The 10,107-nt window shown below is 49.0% G+C and overlaps 1 long non-coding RNA gene across 3 annotated transcripts; it reads right to left on the bottom strand.

The window, feature by feature from the left end:
- Positions 1-868: 868 nt before the first annotated feature.
- Positions 869-5,882, bottom strand: LOC122419740. Of its 3 annotated transcripts, none has more exons than XR_006262975.1 (6): positions 5,035-5,882; positions 4,774-4,821; positions 4,116-4,219; positions 1,471-1,520; positions 1,337-1,389; positions 869-933 (listed from the first exon to the last, which is right to left on the bottom strand). It is a non-coding gene; the product is annotated as an uncharacterized LOC122419740 (long non-coding RNA). The 3 variants fall into 3 exon arrangements; XR_006262974.1 differs by having other exon boundaries at positions 875-1,389; positions 5,035-5,186; positions 5,271-5,882; XR_006262976.1 differs by lacking the exons at positions 869-933; positions 1,337-1,389; positions 1,471-1,520; positions 4,116-4,219; positions 4,774-4,821 and adding an exon at positions 4,915-4,947.
- Between the last annotated feature and the right edge of the window lie 4,225 nt (positions 5,883-10,107).

Below are 10,107 nucleotides of genomic sequence, written 5' to 3'. Positions count from 1 at the left end.
CCATGGACAACCTCCATTCGAGTACCTGACTCGGATGCTGGCTTCCGGCGTGTCCCAGACATCAGGCCTAAGGACGGATGGGATACCAAGAGTGAAGATGCTGGCAACGCATTGTCAGTGAAACAGGCATGGACCCTACTGTCCCTTCTTTGGAATTAGCACCCCTTCTGGGAGCCATTCAGGAAGGACACGCTGCAACCAAGAGGAGCAAAGCATCATGTTATACACAGAGAGAGCGGCATGGGGATGACTTCCTGTCAGGCAGGAAGTGGATCTACAATGAAAGTACTGCTTCTTTGGGGAAGTCGGCATTGCGGACCAGCAGTACCCCTAGAGATGGATGACACACGGAAGGGAGCAAACACAGGACACATACGTGGGGTGACATGCACACATTCAGCTCAACCATCCATCCAGGTGTGCGGACACTGGTGCTAGTTCCTGGGTGCTTTAGGGCCAGATTTGATACCTAAAAAAAGGTCAACCATGTATGATTCGTCAAAAATATAAAGCGAATGCACCATGGAAGACCTCTCTTCAAGTACCACCAAGCAGCTCTGGTAAGGAACGCCCCACTTCTTGCTTCATGTTGGCACCACTTCCAGGCATCTTCCTGTGGATAGTCTCACACACACAGGATGAGGACCAGGACACGGAGCATCAGGAGACCGCATGCTCTGCCATCCAGCTGTGATCAACAGCCCCTGCACTTACCCTGGAGAGGAGCTGACTCCAAGGTCCTGCCCTGAAGGGGGGGCTCCGCCCCCAGGAAGCTCTCCAAGGCGGGATTTGGTACTAAAAAATAGGTGAACCGTGTATGATTCGTCACAAGTAAAGCGAAGGCTACACGGATAACCTATCTTCAAGTCCCGCAGATTAGCACTAACCAGGTGCCAGGGCCTCATCTTCAAAGCTGGCCTCCTCCAGAATGTCCTAAGGACAGAGGGAATACTGAGTGTTAACAAACTGGTAGAAAGGGTCGTGAGTGAAACATACCTCCAAGTTCATTCAACTGTCCCATCCTAGACCCCGAAGTAGCCCAGACATCAACACCTTTGCCTGTTTGGCAAGGTATCTAAGAAGCACTTTCAAGACTATTGCATTGTGGAGAGATCAAGGAATAAGAATTCATTATTTATCATAGCAGGGAACACAGCCTCATTTCATATTTGCATCCAAGCTGACAGCAGTGATCCCTTTCTCACATACACCTTGTGTCCAGAAAGCCCTCTGAAGCCGGAGTTCATTCCAAAGAAGCTGAGTTTGCGATACTGCTCATAAAGAAAATGATAGCATGCAACACAAACTTTATTACATACCAAGGTATGGCACTGACCTCAGAGTTGCGACCTCATCCCTAAAAGTGGGTATTACTTCCAAGAAGTCTCCCTATGGATAAAATGCATACTTAGGGTTAATAGACCAGCAGAAATATGATGAAAAAAATCTTCCATTGTTAAATTCACATACCTAGCAAATGGTACTGACTCCATGTACATCCCAGAAGGTGGTGGAGCATCCTGCCAAGGTGGAACAGGATACTGAGAAGGGGGAATCTCGGTGTGATTCATGTTAAACAGACAAGTGCAGAGCAAATGACAATAATGAGTCTTCCAAATAAAAGTGGCAGCCTGGGGCCAGATCATAGGTTTTTCCCTTCTCCAGCCACCAATGAAATAATAAATGACCATTTAACCTAAGACAAGACCAACACATAGAAAAGTACTTGTAGAAATACTACAAGACATCCTTGAAATGAAAAAGTAGCTAACTTGACTCATCAAGAAGGGATATGATTCAGAAAAACTGATGAAGAAAATAGTGACTGAGTCACATCCTCCGAAAGAGCTAATAGAGAACCCTCTCCTCCACACACAAAGAAATGATGGATAAAATGAAATCAAGGCCAAAATCAATTGATAAATACACAGCTGTAAAGAATAAAATGAACACACCAATGAAGAGAAAAATCTGGACCAAAGGATCTAAAGGATGCTGCACTAGAGGCTTAGAGGGTCTTTGTAGTCTTAATGTCCAAGCAAGAACAGGACATGTGACATAGGGACCAAAAGAAGTGGGGGACTGGGATGGGAAAAAGAGCCGGAAAACGCTATCCTGGCTTAGAGAGATGACAAGAGAGTTTATTTCCATGCAAGCTGTGGGTAGAATGAGTTCCCCTGTGAGAAAACAAGCTCCTGGACCAAGAAGTGGTGAGGATTTATACTAGACATAAGGTATGGGACTCCTTAGGCCAACAAATGAGTCCTGACTGTTGAAAGCCCGATGCCATACAAAGTCAAATGCAGAGCCATAGTGTTGTGAGGGGAACAAAAAAACACACAAACATTGATCTCCCTGATGATAACCTCACAGAGAAAAGTTACAAAACCGGTGAAAGTATTATTATGAGTCAACCAACTCACCAAAGAATAGCACTGATACCCTTACACGTGAGAGAAATGAACAGTAAGTATTGTCAAAATGTCTCAGTGTAAAAAGAACGGGAAATCATAGGGCCAAATAGAAGAGAAAGAGAAAAAACAAGCAGAAGAGTAAAAGTGCAACAGTCATGGTTAGACATTCTCAGAGATGAGAGAGCTCACGCAAGACAGTGACCCAAAGCCTCTCTAACAAAGTACATGAAGGTCCACAAGATATACATCCAGCTAAGCAAGAGGTATGTAGAGAATTCATATTTTAAAAGCTAGTATGATACTAAGTGCAGAAGACAATGGCACAGCATCTACAAGGTTCTGAGGGGAAGAAGGTAGGCTAAGAATTTTATGCCTGGATAAGTTGTCCCTTGTGTATATAAATAAGAGGCAGGTATCCCCAGATGCGCAAGGGCTGAGCAGTGTTAATGAGCCATTCTTGAAGAAACAATTATTCTGATATGAATTAAAATTGAAAGCAATTATTCTGAGATATGAATTAAAATTCAGGAAGAAAGAAGGTTTAGTTTAAGGGGAAAAAAAAACACTAATTATCAGCAATGAATCCATTTAAATATAGAACTATGATTTAACATCTATAAGAATTGTGATTATAGAACACAATGCAAATATTTATAATGAGAAAATTATATTGTACAGTATAGCTTTTAAAAAAGCAGGAGGTGGAGCTGATTTCCTTATCTTTCAGAACCTCGAGTGAAATTAAAACAGTTAAAAAATATATATAACGATCTCAACTATTTCATGTTTTACACAATGATTTTTCTTAATCTTATAGGGATCTTTTAGGAATTAGTACTTCTTTCAGAAGAGCAAGAAATATTTATTAATTCTTCTAATTTTCTTAAGCATATTCTTTATGTTAAAGTAAAATGATGGTTAACATTTTTAACAAAAAAGTTAGTAAAATTACAGTTAACATTTTAACAAAAACCACATATTCGTAAAATATTTGTGTCTCACTCTGTCTACCTTTCTATTTGGATACATGCTTGGGCAAGTGTTTAGAAATTTCTAAAGCCCTGATGGTTACTTCTGGGTTGCAGAGATTGGGTAATTGTCTCCCTTTTTTACTTACATTTTCCCACATTGCTTGAATTTTTATTGTTAAGTATGTGTCATTTTTATGTCCAATTTTTTGCAACCCTTTTTTTATATGTATGGTAACAATGTAAAATAATTAGTCATTTTTAAATGAAAAATGAGAAATTGGAACTAGCACTGCCCTCTGTACTCAAATTTGGTAGGACTTACAGGTCAACAGATACAATGTCTTAGCCCAGAAAATATACTAATACTGGTTCCCCGCCGTGACTTTGCCAACATGGCTCAGAGGTCCTCCTCTCCAGGACAAGACATAATACTAAAACAGAAGGGAACTATCCACTGGGTTTTTGGTTTGTTTTTCTTTTAGAAAACCCCGAATCCCCAGAAGCATCGTGGACATCCCTATTGCCCCAGTCACTTGGGTCTTAAACCTAAATCATATGCTTCTCCCCACACGGTCATCCATGAATCGCCTGAATGATAGGGACGCTAGCAACACCAACATGAGTGTGTCTTCACTGCAGTCCCCGTCAGCTCCGAGTAGACGCCCGGTGCAATGTGATACCGAAAAGAGATCGACCGTGTATTGGGCATCATTAAATAATGCTAACTCACCACGGACAACCTCCCTCCGAGTACCACGGGGCAGCACTGCTGGTGGCTTCCCACATCCACACGGCCTGGGCAGCTTGGGAGTGGCCACGAGGGCGGACAGGATGCTGAGGATAAGGATGCGTGGGCCAACGGGGTCAGTCCTCAAGTCAAATCCATGCCCCTGGTTTACCAACCCAGGATCCCAGTGGACAGCAATGCCATGCAAGCAACACTCAGCAACGCAAAAAAGTCAGCCCCATGTGAGGAGTCACCAGTGAAGCCAAGAGCTCTCCGAAGACCACGTGTTTGCAAGAACAGGGAAACCACTGCCTCCTTGGTGAACCTGGCCTCACCCTAGAGGAGGTCCCTGGAGGGTGTGAGGTTACAGAGCGTTAGTAAACCAGGGGTCACACAATCTCCTGTCCTCAACTCTGTCCTGAGAGCTGACTATTGAAAGATGCTTCTAGCTGCCCCTTCTAGGTTGGCTGTGTGTATTGTTATATATATATATATATATATATATATAATATTTTTAATTAGGGCATTCCCGCAGCCTGGCTTGCTTGTCCTAAAGTTAACAGCACCCCCAGAAAGTTGCCTCAGCGTCAGCAGGGGTTAGCGTCAGTGAAGCAGGCATCCTCAGGGAAGCAAACACGGGCTCAGCCATCCAGGCACCTACCTTGGAAGCAGCACTGGCCTGGGGAGCCCTCCGAGGCAGAATCTGACACTAAAAGAGAGGAGAGCCGTGTATGACTCGCTTTGATGAATCGAATTCATCACGGCCAGCCTCTCTTCAAGTACCATAAGTGAGCACTTGTGAGAAATCCACTGCCCGTCTTGCCAAGGTGGCTGCCTGTAAGGAAGGGGCGGAACAATCTTGGGCAGTGGGCCGAGTGACATGCGAGCACATTCATTGCATGCTCACCCGAGACACACTTACCCTAAGCAGGGGTGACTCCCGCTCGTCCTCCTGGACCAGGAGGGCTGCCATCTCACTGCCATCATCACGTCAGCACGTCATGGTAGCCCCTTGAATCCTGTGCTGGTTGAACCGTGGCTACTTCCCCGTGGGCATCACCTCTGTGGACCCTTCTGTGGAGAGATGGGAGGCCAGGAGTTAGAGGACCAGGTGTCAGATCTAATCAGTAAGCGTGTATTCAGGGAACAGTCACACACCCCCAATGTGGCTGGCCACTGGCTTCCGGTCCCTCAGTGGAAAGCAACGCGTTGTCCCAGGAGCACGTCAAGGAGGCTGTAGCAGTGACACGGATGCCACCACCATGACGCATCACTTTTTGAGTCCACACGCCCTCCCTGCCACGGTTGTCCGAATCCACAGAGCAGCCGCCAGCGCACATCCACTGCTGTCCCCAAAGTCGGCAGGACCTCCTCCACGTCTCCCAGGCAGCTGGGGTTGGTGCTGAGGGTTGGCGACTAGGTGGCCCAGAGGGTGAACAGAGTGCTTGCCCCTCTGGTCAACCAGTCACACACCCTGAACGGTGCTGACACCAGGTTCTCCTCGGGAAGGTGGCCTGGGGCCCAGGAAGCCTCTCTTCGACGTCTCATGAGGTGACACTGGTGACAAAACCACAGCTGTTTCCCCCGAGGTGGAGTGGCCCTTGGGAAGGCCTCCTGCAGGAGGAGGACGCCCAGGTGAGTGGCCCAGATGACTTACAGCTAGGACAAGCCCATGGCCCTGGCCGGCCGGCCAGCCAGTCTCATCTTCCACGAAGAACACGGAGTCTGCTCTTCCAGAGTGGCCGTCCCATCTGGGGCATCCTTAGAGGTAGTATTTGGTACTGAAAAAAGTGTTGTCCGTGAATGATTCGTCATAAGTAAAGCGAATCCACCACGAACAACTTCTCTTCAAGTACCACAGAAAGGCAGAGGCAAGACAGAGCAGGGTCCCCTTCCACTTCTCCAAGGGGCGCAACCTCCGACTGCGGACCTGCGGGCAGATGGGACAGCGGGTGTTAGTGAGACGGATGACGCATGTCCTGAAAACACTCCAGGGCCCAGGCAGCTGGCCACTTACCTCCCAGGAGCGGGGCTGATGCCCTGTCTGCCCCTTCCCTGGAGCGGTGATGGCATTTCCGAGTCTTCGGGGGCAGGGCTTAGAAACGAGAAGAGAGGGGCTTCACAGTGCCAGCTCGTTCCAGCTCAGGACACTCCGTGTGGGTGTGGACCCTGGGCTTTCAGAATAGGGACCTTGGACTTCTCAGCAGAGCACACTTGGTTCTCTATCAAGCACATCGAAGCACTGGCCAAGCTCCTTCATGGGACTTGTGGGGTCTACCAGATGAGGGGTGTTCCAGAAGAGCCACCATGGGGTTCTCCTGAAGAGTCTGCCCAGCCCTGGGCCCTGAGGTCCCCTCAGAAGATCCCGGGAAACCCCAACTCCCTTCCTGCCCCACCATCCCTCCGCATGTCTCATTCCAATGAACCACCCAGGAAAACAGTTCCCAGAAAGCCAGCATCACTGGGACCAGTAGGACCAGGTTCAGTTCCCCAGACTGACCACCCAGTCCTCACATCCCACATCCTTTCACATCTGGAACCGTGACTCATCACCATGTTCTCACTTCTCCGGAGAGATTCACTGTCCATAGTGAATAGAGGGCTATCTGCACCCCGCCACCCCGTACACTGAAGACTTGTGGGTAGACGGCCTCCCGGCTCAACCTCACCTCCAGATCATTCTTCTTCTCTTTTCCTTTTAAAATTTTGGCTCACAGCATTTTCATCAGACCTCACTGCCCACTACCTAGATCACGGCCCCTCAGGATCCTCCTGCTGGCTCACCATCTTCCTCCCAGAACACCTCCTGACCTCCTTCCTGGTAATGACCACCCAGTGATGCTGTTCCCAACTCTCTAGCATTGGCCTGGAGGCTGCCTCACCTCCAGTTGCCTCTGCCAACATCCCACCTGACCCTCAAGCCTCATGGTCACTGCCTCAGCTTGGATCTTGGCAATACTGGTAATGATACTTCTCCCAAAGCTCCTAGAAACCCACTGACTCACTCCAGAGCCCCAGTTCAGCAGTGGTCACACCTGTAGACCTTCTGGTTCATCCCCTGCCCCTCTTTGTCACTCCTGACCCTGGCTGGGCTCATCCAACCCATCCCTGGGCCTGCTGGCTCCACCTGTGGGACCTCCCAAGTTCTTCGTGTGGAGACTCCTGTCCTCTTCCTACCTTCCATCAGCAACTCATAGATCAATTCAACAGCCATCCCCGTGGGCTCTGCATCACCACCCTTGTGGTCAGAGGGACCATTTCAATACGGACCACACCTCCCTCCCCACTCAGCATCCACCCACAGTTTCCACCACACTCAGAAGAAAGTCCGGAGGTGCCCAAGCCTCAGAGGCTGCCTCTTTCACCCACAGTTCAGTCCAGCCCCACCTTCCTTCTTGCTGTTCCTCAAAGATGCCAGAGAGCTTTCACATGCCACAAGCTTCTCCTGAAAACCTGACTCCCAAATCTCTTTCTGACCCACCCCTACTTCATTTCCATTTCCCCTCCCCAGAGAGACTTTCCCAGACCTTGTATTTAACATAAATGTCTATTCTATCTGTGCCTCTTTCTCATAGCTTACCCTGCTTTCCTTTCCTTCGTAACTCTACAGTGGATAGAAATGATATCGTTTGGCCTTTATCTTCTATCTCTCCCACCAGATTGTCAAGTTCATGTGAATAAGGACTTTACCTTGTTCACTGTACTACCCAGTTGAGCGGACCCAACTAAGGTCTAGAATCATCTAGTAGATAGTATGTGCGATCATGATTTGTGGAATGACATTCCGCATTGATTGATCAACTGATGGAAAATTCATTAGCAAAGTAGTTACGCTCATTACAAGACAATCTGACAATGCAGAGAAAGAGCCCTGTTGAAAAAGTATCATGGTCCAAGCAGACATCCCTTCTGCAAAGCAATTATCCAATGGGCTGGGTCTTACGGGAGAGGAAACCACGTGTGACCCACCAGAGACAAAAATGAGACTCTGCTCAACTCACTCTCCACATGTCCTGGAAAGATGCCAGGCCAACACGTCTTCCTGAGGTTGGCACTGCTTCCAGAATGCCTTCCCGGGCAAGAGTGGACCATCAAAAAGTCCTTCCTGGAGCAAATACCATAAGGATGACCAGTAAGATTATCAGACAGTATCACCCCACATCGTCATAGAGCATGGCCTCCAGGATTGCATTCTCCAGATGGTCTCCAGGGATTCATTTTATGAAAGGTCTGGTTCTCTTGGGAGAAGGCAATGGCACCCCACTCCAGTACTCTTGCCTGGGAAATCCCATGGACGGAGGAGCCTGGTAGGCTACAGTCCATGGGGTTGTGAAGAGTCGGACACGACTGAGCAACTTCACCTTCACTTCTGACTTTCATGCACTGGAGAAGGAAATGGCAACCCACTCCAGTGTTCTTGCCTGGAGAATCCCAGGGACAGGGGAGCCTGGTGGGCTGCCCTCTATGGGGTCACACAGAGTCGGACACGTCTGAAGCGACTTAGCAGCAGCAGCTGGTTCTCTTGGGATAGGTGGCAGGTGTTCTGTGAGAATGAGATTCTTAGGGGTCAATCTCTCAGATGGGTTTGGTGTCAATGACAACATCCCTTCCAGAAGATCACAGCCCTACTAGGCAGCCACCTCTTGCCTAGGTTAGATTCCAGTCTCGGGGGCAACGAGTGACAAGCATCTTAAAGGATGCGCCTGCGCTGTGATCCACCAGCCACGTACATACCTCGGGTGGGCATGAAAACCAAGACCTCCTCCTGGAAGGTGGGATGCTGTCGGGGAAGCCCTCCAGAGCAGTATTTGATACTGAAAAACTGGATTTCCCTGTATGATTCGTCATAAATACAGCGAACACAGCAGGGATAACCACTCTTCAAGTACCAAAGGCTAACGCTGATGAACCGTGTCTTCACCAGAGTCTGCCTTGCCTGCAGCTAATCCTCCTAAGGACAAATTGGGGACTGGGGGTTAAGAGGATTTGGTGTGGCCCTTCGTAAATAAAGCCAACCATGCACTCCTGTCCCCCGGGAAGGGGTGGAGGCCAGCAGCTCTTCCCAGGAAGCATTCCAGGCAAGATCAATACTGAGAAACCAACCTTCCCTTACGTGACTCAGCATAAAGAGAGCCAAGCAGCAAGGAGAAGGTCTTTTCGAAGGACAGGTATTAGCATGGAGGAGGAAGCAGCGCCTCTTCTTCAGAGTCTGTCCTGAGAAGTGACTGGATAGCGAGGGACTGTGGATCAGTTGACATACATCACTGACAAAATGTATGTTCTCTGATCAACCATCCACTCCCCTATCACGGATCACGCCCTGCCCTCAGGTTGGAGTCCTGGCGCAGCACCTCTCCAGGTGGGAGCTTGTCCTGCAAAACAGCAGCTGGGATGTGATCAGCCACACAGGCTGTGATGACACGACCATGAACCCTGCAGATGCTCAGCCCTGGGGGCTAAGCATTTAAGACCTCAATGCTACAGCTGGGGGATGGAGGGCTTCATCCTAACAAAGGCCCAGGGTCTGAGACGGGCCATCCTTTCAAGAATCGCGGGAGGTACTTCCTTCCTGAAGGTGGAATCAGGTTCAGGCAGGGTGTAACCAGGCTCCACGTTTATGACCAAGCAAGCACTGAAGAGCAACCTGCCATGGACTGCACCTGATCAGGTGTGGCGGAGTAGACGCCCCTCCCCCACCCCGCCTCCTCCTGGACCCAGACTAAGATGCCAAGGGTCAGGGGTCGCATTAGCTCTCCCTAGACTCAGGATTGGTACCAAGAGCCATAACCTGTCTCTGGATCAGAGGTGGCCTCCAGGAACTCGTCCTGGACAGAGTACGGATAACCAGAGCTGAAGGAATGGTCAGCCGTAAAGACCACACTCCAAGACCGAACTCTCTCTTCGAGGGAGATGGGGTGGACCTGAGCCCCAAAAAGGCCTGGCCCCCCAAATCCCCTATGGACAATTATGTTCTGAGGGCCCAGGGGTCTTCACT

Source organism: Cervus canadensis, chromosome 17 (genome assembly GCF_019320065.1).
Source record: "Cervus canadensis isolate Bull #8, Minnesota chromosome 17, ASM1932006v1, whole genome shotgun sequence".
In the NCBI taxonomy this organism is placed as follows: domain Eukaryota; kingdom Metazoa; phylum Chordata; class Mammalia; order Artiodactyla; family Cervidae; genus Cervus; species Cervus canadensis.
Note: the sequence above shows the minus strand (reverse complement) of the source record. Positions and strands in the feature narration are given on the sequence as shown.